This window comes from Chelonoidis abingdonii, chromosome 4 (genome assembly GCF_003597395.2).
Source record: "Chelonoidis abingdonii isolate Lonesome George chromosome 4, CheloAbing_2.0, whole genome shotgun sequence".
NCBI classification, from domain to species: domain Eukaryota; kingdom Metazoa; phylum Chordata; order Testudines; family Testudinidae; genus Chelonoidis; species Chelonoidis abingdonii.
In genome coordinates, this window is record NC_133772.1 from 134,002,793 (window position 1) to 134,018,217 (window position 15,425).

Genomic DNA, 15,425 nt, shown 5'->3' on the forward strand with positions numbered 1-15,425 from the left:
TTGCAGAGCCCCCTGCAGCATGGGGCCCTGGGCAATTGCCCTGCTTGCTACCCTCTAACACTAGCCTTGGCTTTTATATGCAGAAAAACAGTTGTTGTGGCACTGGTGGACTGTGGGGTTTTTATAACAGTGGGGAAGAGCTCCGAAAGAAAAAGATTGAAAACCCTCCCCTACACTGCATTGCAGCCTGAGCCCAGCCAGCTGCAGGTGTTTTATTGCAGTGCAGACAAATTTAGAGGTCTAATCCAGCAGATCTTTGATGGAAGGGTCTTCTATTATGTCTGAGATCAGGTGGAAGCTTGCTGCAGAGGCATATTGAGTCAGTGTCTTTTCTGATACACATAATTAGTAGACGTCCTGCGTCTGACAAAGTGGGTATTCACCCACGAAAGCTCACGCTCCAAAACGTCTGTTAGTCTATAAGGTGCCACAGGATTCTCTGCTGCTTTTACAGATCCAGACTAACACGGCTACCCCTCTGATGATTAGTACAGGGACTTGTGTGGCCCCTTGGTTCCAGCAAATTAGAAACCTATCTGACTGGAAGCTTATGAAATATGTACTACTTAGGAAGAGATCAAAACCGTATATATATGCTTCATTAAACAAAGTGCATTATGTATCTGAGCATGTTAGAGTAGTTGCTTTGTTCGGAGCCATTCAAGCCTCTGGGGCAAATTAGGAACTGCAGAATTTTTTTTTTTTAAATAAATGGGTGATAGCGAGGAGGCAGTGAATATTGTTTAGCCAAAAGACAGAAACAGCTTCTTTGTATCAGCTCTCTTCCATAATTAGGATGTGTTCTAATTTTAATTAAATCTTATGCATATTTATGAAAACTCATTGAACTTCCAGACCAAGTAGATCTGATCCCCTCTTTTAATGTTTAGTTTGAATATAGAGTTGTTCTCTACTCCCTCCTTCTTTTAGTTTCAAATTTCTGTGGAACCACACAACTAGCTCCCATAATGTGAAGAATCACAACCTATGATAGTTTCCTATCTATTGCCTAGCTAATGCTAGAGCTCTGTTCAGTAGCTCCTTATTACAAATACCAATAGATAACAAACCATTAATGTGAAATTGCCAAATGTGTGTGTGTTTAATTGAGACAAAGGGCACAAAAATTGCTGTTCTACAGAACTCATATTTAACTTTCCATCAAAAAGCAATCATGATCTTTACAACATGAACATCAGCATTACCTCTGGGATCTATTTTAATGCCACCATCCTTTTTGAAATCTTACGACTTCTTCTCCATAATTTTCTCACAGCTGCCATTGGTAGCATCATCTTTCCACTTTTCCCTGAGGTTTTTTTAATTAGGCTTCTGTGACCCTCCCCTTGCCTGGTTCTCCTACCTCTCTGACCATTACAGAATTGCCTTTTAATCCTCTTTTCTCCCACCTGCCACCTCTGTTGATATTAACGAGTCTGTCCTTGGTATCCCCCTTTTACACTTGCTATCTGAGCGATCTCATACATTCCTATCGTCTCATCACATTTATACTGATATCTAGCTCTCCCTCGGTGTCTAGCTAGGTACTTATATAGTGATGCACCATAGGATCTGAATGCCTGTCGGGGCTTACATTCACACATGTATGATACAGATTGTTCATGTCCCTCTGATACCTCCTCGTGGAAATCCTAATGCTTCCTCATATTAAACATGTCAAAAATAAACTTCTCGTCTTTCCTTTTAAACCACCTCTCCTCCCATCTTTCTTCATTACAAGGATTGGTCTTTGTCCAAAGGTGATTGTTTTTAATTTTCGGCAAAAAGGGTTCAGAAAATTTTTAGTACAAAAATTGGTTAAATATAATATGACTCATTTCTTTGATGAGCTAGAACAGTTGGAATGAAAAATTGAAAGCTCTCATTAAAAGTAGTTCTCAACTGTCACAAAGTGTTATGGTGAAATTTGTTTTTGGTCTGACCTATGGCCATCTGAAACTGTATACATACAGTCCATTTTGCATAAGGTCTTTCATTAAGCTCAAAACGTGCCAAGTTCCACTGTGTGTAGATAATTTAGCTGCACAGCAAAAGAGTACTGATGCTGTATACGGGCTAAAGCAGAACCCTCACAGAAGCCTTGATTGGTCTCCTGTGCACCTTAACGTGCAAAGGTGAACAAGAGACAGGCTCTGTTCTGCAGATTTTCTAAAGTGTGCATGTTCCAGTGGTGTCTATCCAAACAGATTATGGGATTTACATGTGTTACTGTCAGTCTTTTATGCAAGCCAATGAAGCTTGAAAAAGTCTCCTTTTCCAGATTGTTCTTTTTAAAGAAATTAATAATCTAGGAACAGTCATACAAAAAACAGCCAAGAGAACATTAACACTGCATGGATAGACATTCAGGAAATTTTAGTCAAACTCTGCCTTTCATTGCACATGAATTGTGGCCTTGCCTAGACTAGGATTTAAAGCTTTAATTTAGCTAATTTAGCACACATTAAAAGCAATGTACTTTATCTACATTATATTTCTCAAATAGGGTTGCCAGGCATCTGTCTTCCGACCGAATGCCTGGTTGAAAAAGGGACCCTGGCGGCACCAGTCCCATGCGGCTCATCTCCAGGAAGACAAGTGGGGTCCCTCATGTGGTGGGAAGCAGAGACTGCCTGGAGCCAGAGGTGCACTGGAGTCCAGACAGGACGAGAGAAACTGGTGGATGGGGCCAGGGGGTGGAGAGGAGCCCTTGGTCCGCCGGTGGGCCAGCAAGTGGTGGGTGGGGGGGAGCCAGGGGGCTGGCAGGATCTCAGGACACAGTGCAAGCAGAGCTGGCCGGGCCCCTTCTGAGCATGGGCCCAGTTCCATGGCACCGCTGGCGTCATTGTAAACCCAGCACTGGATGCGGGGGAATGGGCTGAAGTGATGCAGACACTGAAGAGACAGAGCTGATTGGGAGGTTGGGAGCAAAATTAATTGCTGGGCAAGGGATGGGCAGATATGGGAGGGAAACCTGCAGCAGGGGCCAAAAATCATTTTACCCAATAAATATGGGAGCTTGGGCAATGCTAAATGTGCCTCACACATTGGGGATGGGGCTTTCCAAAGTCAGAGCAGAACAAGCCAATGCAACCCTCTGGAAAAATCTCACCACTTCTGGGGGTGCTGCATGATTTTTGAACTGAAGCTGGCAGTATTGCTCACGGCCAAGCTTTGTCTTGGTCAACGAGGACAGCCCAAGCAAGAGGCAGAGTAGGGAGAGGAGCTATCCCTGCTCTTCTCGTGGGGAGCGTCCCGCAGCAACTGGGGCGCAGTGGTCAAAATGAACTTGTCTAACCGTTATCTCTCCTGCCCAGCATGAGTCTGGTCCTGGCTCATCCGCCAAGCTGCCCCTGCCTGCGGGGGATTCTTTCCCGCATATGACCAGCAGAGGGGGCTGTGCTAAGCTGCTCCTCGCCACTCTCCTACGGCTGCCCCGCGCTGTAATAGGAGGGTGAAGGCTGCAGCTGCCCCTGCCCGCCGGTCCTCGCGCTCTAGCCGGCGCACGCGCTCCCTTTCAAGCTCTCGAGCTTCTGCCCCTGCCAGAGGGGTGACGTCATGGGTTTGGTCGTGGAGCATTGTGGGGCGGGAGGGGCCGCCATTTTCGGTAGGGCGGAGCGAGTTGCTCAGGCTAGGACCCGGGAAGGGGGCGCGCGGCGGCGACTCTTATTGCCCGCAACTGTCAGTGCCGCTCTCGCGGGAGGGGTCTTGCGTCAGTAGCTATAGTAGCTCCCAGGGCAGCTGGCGGGCGGGGAGGCCGCCGGGGCTGGTGGTGGTGCCGCCCAGCTCCCCCTGACATCCCCTCCGGTTCCTTCCCGGGGTGAGCGGCCCCGGCCGCCTCGCCAAGCCCTGCCCGCATCGCCGCAGCCTGCAGCACCCGAGCGGTGAGTGAGGGAGGAGAAGAGGCCGGCTGTGGCCAAGCCCTGTGTCCGTCTGGAGCGGTGAGGGAGGGTGATGGGACATGGGGAGGGGATATGGGGGGCCGAGCCCTGTCCCTCACTGCTCCAGACAGGGACAGAGAGGGTGATGGGACACGGGGTGATGTATGAGGAGGGGATATGGGGGGCTGAGCCCTGTGGCTGTCTGGAGCGGTGAGGGAGGGTGATGGGACACGGGGTGGTGTATGGGGAGGGGACATGGGGGACCGAATCCTGTGCCTGTCATGAGCTGGAGCTGTGAGGGAGGGTGTGGGACACGGGGTGGTGTATGGGGAGGGGATATGGGGGGCTGAGCCCTGTGCCTGTCGTGGGCTGGAGTGGTGAGGGAGGGTGATGGGACGTAGGGAGGGGATATGGGGGCCTGAACCCTGTCCCTGCCTGGAGCGGTGAGGGAGGGTGATAGAGCGTGATGTGGTGTATGGGAAGGTTGTGGGGTATTGGTGGGGGTGGGTTGTGCAGTGAGGGAGCAGGAGGTGGTTGATGGGGTGGGGTTAGCTTTTGTTTTGCTATTTTCCTTGAGCATTGAACCTCACCTCCTTTCCCTTCTTCCATGACACAAACAGAACAAAAGGCTGGGCAGGTCCTGTTGGCCTGCTCGTCCTTCTGTAGCTCATGGTTAAAGCCGCGCCTTCAGTGTGTGTCTGTCAGTCCAGTTAATCATAACATGCTCTGGCAGTGACTGTACTGATGACTCTGCTGAGGAGATGCTGAGAGGAGGGGATCCTGTTTGCCTGGATTGCCATCAGCTTTGCTTTGTTCCTCTTCCTTTCTTGCCCTTTCCTGGCTTCTCCAAATGCTGCACTTTGGGGTTGAGGATGCCCAGGGAATAAACCCTGCACAGAGTTGTGGAACAAAGAGGAGCTATTCCCTTTCCCACCTCTTTCTTGTAATGTCTTTATTTGCAAGGTGGATAGATGAGTCGGTTGGTTGCTTGTTCTGAAATAGTGTGAAAGAACAGTTGTGACAGCCCTAATGTCATTTTTTGTGTATGCTGGCTGGCTTTATAAATTACAGGGGCACCAGTCATGGTAAAGATTGTGTCATCATTATAAACCTCTCTATTTTCAAGCTTTAAGACTCTGTGTATGAGGTCTTGGCCTCAGGAGCTAACAATGGTTAGGAGATTTTAAAACAAACAAAAACACAACTCTTCAATAAGCTATACTTAATGTGATCAAAATAATGGTAATACACACCAGGTTTTGTAGCTTGATAGGTTAAGTTAGCTACTGTTCTGGTTAGTCTCTTCCCTCCGCCTCCCCTCCCAAATTTATTCCATTTAAGGATTTGTGACATTTTTTTTTCCCAGGTGACATATTAGCTGTCCAATATGTACATCGTCATATTGAATATAATAAATTCTCAAAACAAAAATATAAGAGCTCCTTGCATTTTTGTAGTATTCTTTGTTCTGGGTATCTTGAGCATCATATCTGGATGACTAAAGGGATTGTATCATATAGATTAAGTCCACAGTGAATAATTTAAAAAAATCACAAAAGCATATGTTTCTATTTTAATTTTTTCTTTTATTTTAAAATTTTCTCTGTAGTGTTTGAAAACTGAACATAACAGTAATTCAAAAAGCAAAACTGACTAGAAACAAATAAGAAATTTGTTTGCATTGTTTCAAGTGAGAAATAAAAAAGGAAACAGATATCCTAGGTAGTATAAACTAATTTACATTTTCATTTTTAAATACGGAAGATATTTTAAGTATCTTTGCTTTTTAGTAAAGTTATATTAACCTGTAGTTGCAATGACAGTAGGACCAGGCGTGGGATGGCATTTTGTTTGAGGGATGTCTCATTTATTTTTGGTCATGGACACAATTTGCATGGGAAACATGCATCCAAATTAGCACAAAAGGACATGCTTTAAAAATCTTGCCAGATACAAACCATTGTAAAAAAAAAAAAAGTTGGCTACAATTTTGAGTTTAGCTTTTATTCAGAAGTCTTATTTGGCAAATAATTTTATTGATTATGAATTCCATAGCTGAGGTACAACATGACTGAAGATAACATAGCCAGAGGACTAATGATAGTATTGAGTTCAGCATTCATGCGCAGGGTGGATTTGTTCTAAATCACTAGTCAGGAGGACTCGATCTAATCATGGATTTCTATGTAAAAGTGCATTCTTGTTGATTGTTATAATCTTAATACACATTCTTCACAACTCAGAGATAGGTTTCATTTTTAGAAGGTACACACTATTCCTTTTTTAAAGGATTTATTTTACAGCGATATCAGAAAATGATAATCATTAATATTTGGAGGATTTTCTTGGCATGCAGTATTAGGAGGAGAACATCACTAGACAGACATGTACATTGTTTTATTTAACTAAAACAACAACATTATGTATTCTAGATTTTTTTTCTTCCAATAGCAAACTTCCAATAGCAAAATATACTTCCAATAGTATAATGTTTTAACAAAGCAAGCATATGAATTTTTGAATTTAGTTAAACATTCAAGTTTTTTTTAAAATCAGGTTTATTTTTGTTAAAATTGTTTTTAACTAAAATAGTTAAATAAAAAAAAATCCAAAAATTAAATCAACTATGTCAGCCTAGTGAACATGAGAAACTCAAAGTATTGGCTTCTGCAGCTAACTCAATTGCCTACACCTTCATTTTCCTGTTTGTTCATAATCTGGAAAACAGAGACAAGCTTTCCTGCTTTTTCAGATCCCAAATGATTTCTCAATTTGGAATGAATTAGTCCAAAGGAAGAAAATGTTCTTTCTACACCGGCAGAAGAAACTACTGCTGTTAAAAGTTAGATTATCACTGAATCCAAGTGCTCAAGTGACTTCCATCAGTTCGCTGGTGTGACTTCCTTTAAAACATCATCAGCAAACATATATTTCTTGAATAGTTCACCCTTAGCTCTGAAGCTTATTATAGTTGGCATTATGGAGGGATGATTGCTGGATGTCCATGTCATAGCCAACTCCTCTTCTTCAGTGGTTAAAGTTTGACCCTGGTATCAAGTATTGAGAATATCTGCAAGAAAATGAGCTGGAGAGTGTGCTTGTCTCTCTCTCTTTTTTTTTTTTTTTTTTTTTTTTATGCTTGTAATTTAACTCTATCACTGCATATTTCTCTTTTTAAGATCTCATTCAGTTCCTTCCAGATTTCAACAGCATCAGCAGTAAAACAGCTATTTCCCTGCATTTTGTTCAAGGCTAAAGAAATAGGCTTCAGGGTACTCGGCATGTGTTCAACATTTCTCTTAAGCCTAATGCTGAGAACTTTGACTGTCACAGTGCCATTAGTTTTTTCACGATTTTGTTCACAAACTGTCATCAGATTAGGGCAGTTCTTGATATAGTGCTCAAAAGAGTCCACTACTGAGTTCCATTGCACATGTTGTGGGGGAGTTAGCTTGGTTCCTCCTCCTTTTTTCAGAGCAGCTGCTGCAAAGTGGTTGGTTGTTATGGAAGTATTTTGCAATTTCAACAACATTAGCCTTTGTTTCTGGAACACTGAAGTCTTTGGCTAGGTGGTGGATCAAATGAGCACAGCAACCGGATGTTATTAGCTTGGGATTCTCTTCACTCTCTTCTAAATAATTTCTTCTCATCTTGGATACATTTGCAGCATTGTCTGTGACCAAGCTGCATACTAGACATTTGAATTTTTTTCACAGTTTGTTATAGCTTTTACTGCTATGTGTGCATTTCCTGATGTATTAGTTGTTTCTGTAAGGAAGACATTCCCTTCTTCTGTTGTCACACAAACACATGCAACAGGATCGTTGTGGACATTGCTCCACCCATCAAGACTCAGGTTAACAATTTCACATTTTAGACCTTTTGCACACTGCACAATTTCTTTTTCATACACTTTATCCAGCAATTTGCCTACGACATCTGCTCTGTAGGGTGGACTGTATCCTGGTCTTAATGGCTGAACCACATTAATGAAGTGTGGGTTCTCAGTCATATGGAAAGGAGCATTTGTGGCATAAACAAACCAGGCAATTTTTTCATAAATTACCTCTTTTTTTTAATCTGCTAGTTCTTATCACAAATTTAGCTATGGTGGTTTCTGGATGATGGAATTTTTTGTTTGTCTGTTGCCACAGGTGATATACTGTGGCTATGTGACATGCATGAGGTGACTGAAACGCTATCGTTGGCAGATAACACTGAAACTATAGAAAATGATGGTGATCTTGTAGTTGGATAGTCTTCAGAATCCTGTATGTTGAGGATGAATTATCCTAAACAAAACAAGTCAGTGCAGTTATTTAATTATTATTACCATACTGCTCATTTAGTATTACCCATTGCATTCACTGACACTCAGTAATACTTTAAAGGTGAAATTGTGAAAGGAAGATCTGCCTATTTCAGCTATCTGTTTTTTAGCACAACTGCATCAAAAATGATAGTACCATAGAGTAACAACTATAGTTTTTGCTTAAACGTGAGAATTCAAGAATAGTCCAGAAGGAAGACAGGCAAGAAAGAAGTATGAAATAAAAAAGTTTACCAACCTGAAGATCCTGCATGTTCAGACATGTTCCTTTCATCATCTTCAATCTTCCTCCTGAGAAGGAACGCTTCTCATGTTGTTTCATTTGGATAACGAGGCCTTGCATTTCTTTATTGCACTGTTTGCATTTTGCAAGCATGCCTGTCTTACCCACAGGTAGAGGAACTTCATTAAAATATTCCCAAACTGGGTCTCTTTTACGGCCTGCTGCCATTATAGGTTTTTCCCTTCTCGTGAGAGAATGGTGTTGTTGATCTCAAATTCATGAAGGCTACACTCAGAAAGACCTCAAGACTTCTGGAATATGCTGCTCAAACAGTTTCACTTTTGTTTCTACTGCCTGTCCCTCTCTTCTCACATTTATCTCCAGACTTCTTCTCCTTGTCCAGATCTATTCTGCCCCTAACAATCTTCTATCACTGAACTTTTTGAAACTTTTCACGTTTAGAGAGAGGTAAGGGATTGACTCTGTGTACACAAATTTGCAGAGGGACAATAGAGTTGAGGTCGGTTATTTCTTACCTCTGTATGTTTGTTTAAAAACATTTTTGCGGTTAACGAGCATGTTATCTCTGGAGAGACAAATCCACAGTTTGAGAACTGCAAAACTAAGCATCTCTGATGGTATCTTCTAGACTGAGCACTGAGTCCAGTTTGATAGATAGAAAGATTAACTAAATAATCTATACAGAAGCACCTGGAATTCCATAAAATTGGGTCCCTAATCCATGAACTACTGGAACTCATTTACAAAACTTTTCTTAAATATTACATGAATATATTGTCTCATACTGTAGAATTCAAATTTATAATCCCTATTCCATGATGAGATATCTTTGAGCTATAATGTATCTTAATTAAAACTATCTTTATATAGGTTTTTTCCTCATAAAGCATTTTATCAAAAAATCCTATTTATTTAAAAAATCATTGGTTTTTATCCACCCTATTCATGGACAATTGAGAGGAAGCAGATCCATTAGATGAAACTGAGCACAAGATCTTAATGTTTTTTTCAGTCAGCAGAACAGTTCTTTAGTTAACACATTGCTTAACAGGAAATTGCTGTGAAATGATTGCAAATTTGGAGAAGTATTAGACTATCGCATTCAGAACTGTTCAGATAATGCAGAACCATATGGGGAAGGGCAGAGAATTACAATAGTCAATTCCTCAAAGTCACACAAGAATGCAGTATCACTTCTGCATCGTGTTGCAGTTAAAAAATTTGGAAATTTTTCCATTCCTCAGACCAAGTGGAAATGACAGTCTCCTTTTTCCTTGTAGCGACATTGCATAGCTGTAGGTTAGACTCTTGATCCTAGCTAAAATGATTCTCCTGCACTTACAAAGCACCTTTCCTTTAATTGGTGAAGAAAAATACAATGATTTACAGTATATTATGAAATTCTCACAGAAAAGTAGTTATGGTCACACACATCCTTTCAAGATAAATTCAATTTTTTATCAAAACTAAGACTTAAAGCATCATTAATATGCAGACTAATCTCTGATCACATGCCTTATTACACAAACATCACACCCAAATGCAGATTTTTTTCACCTTCACAACAGACTTCCTTTCTCTTGCAGCATAAAGCCTCCCACAATATATAAAGCAGTTTCTCAAAGTCAAACTCAAATTCAGGTGACTTAATTAAGATAATATCAGACTTCCCAAGTAAAATTATATTGGTGATGTATTAATCTTTCTGAGGTAACAGTTAAGGTTGTACAGTTGACTATTGCACCACTCATAATAAGTAACTCAACAATGATCCATAGTCAGTACATGACTGACCAGAGAGATGTGGATTACCCTTTGTATTCCTGTGATCACTTAGATCAGCTGAGATGCCTCTGTTGGCATTCCCTACATGTGCACTCCTGGGAACTTGAATTGGACACCTTCTGTGAGTTGGTTCCAAGAACTGGAGAAAGAAGCACCTATGGATCCTTGAATGATGCAAGACACAACTTTTATTTCTACAGTGTGTTGTGTGAGAAATTTTACTGACTCAAGATGATAAGGTATTTGTCTCCAGAAACTTAATCTATATTAGACAGATAACAAAAGAAATAAAGGGTGAGGACAGGCAAACCTCTACAGAAAAGATGCAGCTCCAGTGCCCAAGATTATCTATCCAGGGGCTATCTTTTGTCGGACCAACATATGTTGATGAGAGAGTCAAGCTTTTGATCTTACAAAAAAAGAGCTCTGTGTAAGCTCAAAAGCTGTGTAAGCTCAAAAGCTTGTCTCACCAATAGAAGTTGGTCCAATACAAGATAATACCTCATATCTAAATACCGATATCAAAGAATTTAACTGGGCAGGTTGGTTATATCTGTCATGCTGCACAAGTGGTGGGATTGTACGATAGCAGTGAGCCACACCATATTTAAGGTACAGCCTTAAAACACATTCCATAAAATTGTTTTAAAAGGTTAGCATTACATCACTCAAACATGACGACAAGAAAGGATGTTTACTTTGAATGTCAGTTAATCGGATCACAAGATACCAGTACACCTTCATAAAAAAGATGAAGTAAAGCTGGAAAAAGACATGTACATATTGCAAAATTAGATAAAGATTGTCTACACTATTCTCTACTAAAGACACTTCTATCAAAACCCTATCTCCTTATTCAAATCTCAAAACATAAGGTTGTGAAACCCACAAGATTATTAGATCTTAAATAAAAAATTTCAGTTTAAAAAAGTAAATTGGTTCTGATTGGTAGGTTTTGTTGTTCTTATCAACTGCAACTACATCTCAGAATATAAACTCACTCAATTTACTATTCACCTCACAGAAAACATGGATGTACTAGTTTGCTGTGGGACTCAAGATGTCGTGTGACATTTCAGCATAGGCAAGAAATGCAGATACTTAGTTTTTAATCTTAGACTATTAGATCTGCCACTGAAGATCAATTTGTGAGCAAAATAACTGTGACTATCTTAAAACTTTTGATCAAAATTTTTTTTCCATCTAACCCAGTTTACAAATAATAGTTTGAAGCATGTAGCACTACGATTATAAAATGTTAAACGAAGACCAAGATATAACTAAGTCCATAAGAAAAATGGAATACAGTAAAGTATCCCATCTTGTCTTTAGGAATTTTTGTGACAATCTGTTTTTTAATAGTGTAATACAACAAAGGAAATGTAAATACAACTCACTGCTGTGTAATCACTTAATTGTTGGTTTCCTACGCATGTGAACTTAATCTGCATATATACAAGCGTTTTTGGGACTTTTAAAACTGTCATCATTGGTTCATTAACACACACATACTGTGTGGAGCATTAAGCTGTTCAATACAGTGGCGATATTTTTTAAATGAATCTTGTTCTGTATTAAACAATTGAAGACAGCCATACTTTTTTTCAAATATGCATCAGTGTCGATTCCACCATAGGGGTGCAGAAATACAAGATCAGAGTCTTTTGAACGGCAGTGTTGGTCAGGGGTGTGCAAGTGCCTTGTGCCTCCATATGCTTCTATATAAGGGTATAAAGGTCTGACAGGCTATGAACCTCTCTCAGTTCTCTCTTATTGCCTGTGGCAGTGTCAAGGTTCCTCGCCCACTGTGAACTTTAGGGTACAGATGTGGGAACCTGCATAAACACTTCTAAGCTTAACTACCAGCTTAGATCTGGGTTCATGGCCACCATCCAGATTCCTCAGTGTCTGGAACACCCTCTTTCCCCCCAAAAACCTTCCCCTCCCTGGGTAACCTTGAGAGGCTTTTTCACCAAGTTCCTGGTGAACACCGATCCAATCCCTTGGATCTTAACACAAGGAGAATTTAACCATCCTCCCTCCTTTCCCCCACCAATTCCTGGTGAGTCCAGATCCAATCACCTTGGATCTTAAAACAAGGAAAAATCAATCAGGTTCTTAAAAAGAAAGCTTTTAATTAAAGAAAGAAAGGTAAAAATCATCTCTGTAAAATCAGGATGGAAAATACTTTACAGGGTAATCAGATTCATATAGCCCAGAGGAACCCCCTCTAGCCTTAGGTTCAAAGTTACAGCAAACAGAGGTAAAATCCTCTCAGCAAAAAGGAACATTTACAAGTTGAGAAAACAAAAATAAGACTAACACGCCTTGCCTGGCTGTTACTTAGAAGTTTGAAACATGAGAGACTGGTTCAGAAAGATTTGGAGACCCTGGATTGATGTCTGGTCTCTTAGTCCCAAGAGCGAACAACCCCCAAAACAAAGAGCACAAACAAAAGCCTTCCCCCCACCAAGATCTGAAAGTATTTTGTCCCCTTATTGGTCCTTTGGGTCAGGTTTCAGGCAAGTTTCCTGAGCTTTTTAACCCCTGACAGGTAAAAGGATTTTGGTGTCTTTGGCCATGAGGGATTTTATAGTATTGTACACAGGAGGGCTGTTCCCTTCCCTTTATAGTTATGACAGACAGTGAGATGGCACTCAAGCAGTATCCCAGCCCACTGCTCTCTTTAGAGTAAAACTATTTTTCAACATTGTGGGACACATCTTATCTGCCCACTCCTATTGAATGTTTAAACAAAGAAACAGAAATAAGAAAAGAAGATTGGTGACCCCTCCCCGCATACACTTTTATGTACAGCAGAGTGAGATACTTCATTCCAGCTACCATCTCTCATGGCAGACTCCAAACCTTCAGGGTTCAAACTCTGCCTCTAATGTGACTGTCTGATTCCTGCCAAGGATGGATATAGCCAATGCTTTTTGTGCCTAGGGGAGAGCCACATCCCAGATAGGTCCTCTTTAGGACCTGCAAAATGAAAGCTGAAACTGCATCTGGTAGAGCAGTCTATGTGGATCTCTTTGAACCCAAACATGGTCATTGCCAGAGCAAGTCTGGATAAACCAGGCCAACACTCCCTCGAATGCACATCATACCCTGGGATTGAGCAGTGCTGGCACCAGTCACTTTTATGTTGATCACCTCAACGTTGGTGAAATCCTCAGCTTCAAAAACCTGTGCACTGACAACTTCGGCACTAATGGCCCCAGAGGCTGCATTAGCCGACCCCAGTGCTGGCTCTCTAATGAATAAAGCCAGCATCTGTATCCACAGAAAGGAGACACTAAATCATAGAATTGCATGTAGCTGAGACGTAGGTCCAAATTCGAAGGAAAGTCTCAAAATGAGGATGTGAAACATCACTTCTCCAAGACAGAGTCTGTAAATCCTCATTCAGAACTGGAGCGGCACAGGGAATGAGGGGCTGGGTGCCAACTTGCATGTTTATGATGGGATTTATGATGGGACCTAGCAAGGGCCCAATCAAAAGGAGGAATCTGTATCACTTTTTGAGACACTTATAGTGCTGAAGTGGAAACTGAAACCAATATTATAGTGCTCATAATCAAAGTGCGCCTTGATGGCATGAGGCTGGGATCCCTCTGCTGCCTTTAGAGAGTGACCATAAGGAGAGTACCATGAAGCCCTGGGGTTCGGCCCTGGGGCTTGAGTGGCACTGGGCTGGCCAGTCCCAACCAGGTCATGTGGTGTGCCAACTTGGCCATAATGGCCCTATTGGGAACTGATATCCCATGTGTCCAAAAGCAAATCATTCTCCTATGCTTCCAGAAAGAGGTGGAGATCCTGTTCCCCAGTGGCATTGCTAGCCAAGTATCAGGGGGTAGCCATGTTAGTCTGTAGCCACAAAAACAACAAGGAGTCCGACGGCACCTTAAAGACTAACAGATTTATTTGGGCATAAGCTTTCGTGGGTAAAAAAAACTCACTTCTTCAGATGCATGGAATGAAAGTTACAGATGCAGGCATTTATATTATGATACATGAAGAGAAGGGAGTACCTCGCAAGTGGAAGAACCAGTGTTGACAGGGCCAATTCAGTCAGCGTGGATGTAGTCCACTCCCAATAATAGATGAGGAAGTGTCAATTCCAGGAGAGGCAAAGCTGCTTCTGTAATGAGCCAGCCACTCCCAGTTCCTATTCAAGCCCAGATTAATGGTGTTAAATTTGTAAATGAATTGCTAGCCAGGCAACCCTCACCAGAAGCAGACATGGGTCCCCAAAAGCAGAGAACAAAAGAGGGATTACATTAACCTCCACTTAAAGGAGTTGTTCTTATTGACAGATGAGGCAGTTTCACCAACCCCTACATTGGCAATTGATGACTTCAAAGATTTGTTGGACCTTCTATCACATATTGTGGAGACCCTGGATGTTGAGATTTTATTTATACAAGAAAAATATCAAACTTTTTAATATTCTGAGCCCCACTATGCTGGCCAGAATTGCCCTCCCGATAACAAGAGCATCCTGGAACGAGCTAAAGGACTGCACAAACCTCAATCATTTCTACTCTCAATTTTTCCTAATCCCAAAGAAGAAAGGTGTTTTGTCTTATGCTTGAACTGAGGAGACTGAACAATACATATACCACCTCGCATTCAGGATGGTAACACTTTCCTCTTTTATCCTATCACAGATGATAGAGTACGTAGTAGCCTGGTTGGCAAATGTGTACCTTCCTGAAGACAGGTTCCCACTGGGGCTGTCAAACGATTAAAAAAATTAATGTAAATTAATTTCACTGTTTAATAGAATACCATTTCTTTAAATAGTTTTGGATATTTTCTCCATTTTCAAATATATTGTTTTCAATTACAACACAATACAAAGTGTACAGTGCTCACTTTATATTTATTTTTGATTACAAGTATCTGGACTGTAAAAACAAGAGTGTTTTTCAATTAACCTAATACAAGTACTGTAGAGCAATCTCTTTGTCATGAAAGTAGAACTTACAAATGTAGAATTGTGTACAAAAATAACTGCACTCAAAAACAAAACAATGTAAAACTTCAGAGCCTACAAGTCGGTCAGTCCTGCTTCTTGTTTGTCTGAGGATTGGCTGAACAAGTTTGTTTACATTTGCAGGAGATAGTGCTGCCCACTTCTTGTTTACAATATCACCTGAAAGAGAGAACAGATGTT

At 41.3% G+C, this 15,425-nt stretch overlaps 1 protein-coding gene across 6 annotated transcripts in view; it reads left to right on the forward strand.

Annotated features, from left to right (window-relative positions):
* Positions 1-2,605: 2,605 nt before the first annotated feature.
* KLC1 (kinesin light chain 1) overlaps positions 2,606-15,425 on the forward strand; it is an 86,912-nt gene continuing 74,092 nt past the window's right edge. For 5 of the 6 annotated variants that reach the window (XM_032771569.2, XM_032771572.2, XM_032771571.2 and 2 more), the window contains exon 1: positions 3,601-3,884. The gene's annotated coding sequence lies outside the window, so the exon portion shown is untranslated. Of the gene's footprint in view, positions 2,680-3,600; positions 3,885-15,425 lie in introns of those variants that run through there. The other variant, XM_032771570.2, reaches the window with a different exon arrangement.